The sequence below is a fragment of the Nanorana parkeri genome, unplaced genomic scaffold (genome assembly GCF_000935625.1).
Source record: "Nanorana parkeri isolate BGI_ZX_2015 unplaced genomic scaffold, ASM93562v1 scaffold868, whole genome shotgun sequence".
NCBI lineage: Eukaryota > Metazoa > Chordata > Amphibia > Anura > Dicroglossidae > Nanorana > Nanorana parkeri.
In genome coordinates this window covers 651,083-651,736 of record NW_017307136.1, presented here as the reverse complement: position 1 = coordinate 651,736, position 654 = coordinate 651,083, and the positions used below count along the sequence as shown (strand labels likewise).

General features: G+C 41.7%; 1 protein-coding gene across 1 annotated transcript in view; it reads left to right on the top strand.

The window, feature by feature from the left end:
- LOC108794566 (putative bifunctional UDP-N-acetylglucosamine transferase and deubiquitinase ALG13) overlaps window positions 1–654 on the top strand; it is a 41,485-nt gene that overhangs the window by 882 nt on the left and 39,949 nt on the right. The window lies entirely within an intron of this gene.

The window sequence follows — 654 nt, the reverse complement described above, 5'->3', positions numbered from 1 at the left end:
CGCATGCGCAGAATGAGCTGGTGGCCAAATTCAAAATAGCATAAAAATTTGTTTCGTTTGACGAAACTCTTGAAAACATTTTTAGTTTACGTTCATTTTGTTCCGAACTCATTTTTAGTCTTTGTACATGTCTAATAATGTGTGTGGTGTGGTGGGGTTCTATTTTTTTTTTTTTACTGTGCAATGTCGGCGACGGTAAATTGTCAGGTGTCTGTTTTAGACCCCAGATATTTCCCTTTTGAAATAGAAAAATAAATTGGGGACACCGTGTCCCCAATCTCTTTTTCTGCAGGATCTGTTCTAAATGAATGGAGACCACTCAGTACAGAGGCTTCCCATTCATTCAAAAACTGGTGATGGTAAATATTTTACTAACATCCAGTTATCATTGGGTTGAAGCCTCTATGGTAGGTGCTTCCACCCATTGGGAAACTCATGAATGAACAGGAAGTGATGTGAAGAACTTCCTGTTAATTCATAACTTGGGACACCTAGTGCTATGTGTCCCCAGTTATGTACAAACACTGGCGTGTTCAGCTGATCACTCCAGTGTTTGATCTGCACACAGAGGATTTGGTAAATATCACTGATATTTACCGATCCTCTGCTCTGCCATCCTGAGCACTGAAGCCGGGGGGGGGAGGGGGGTTGGGA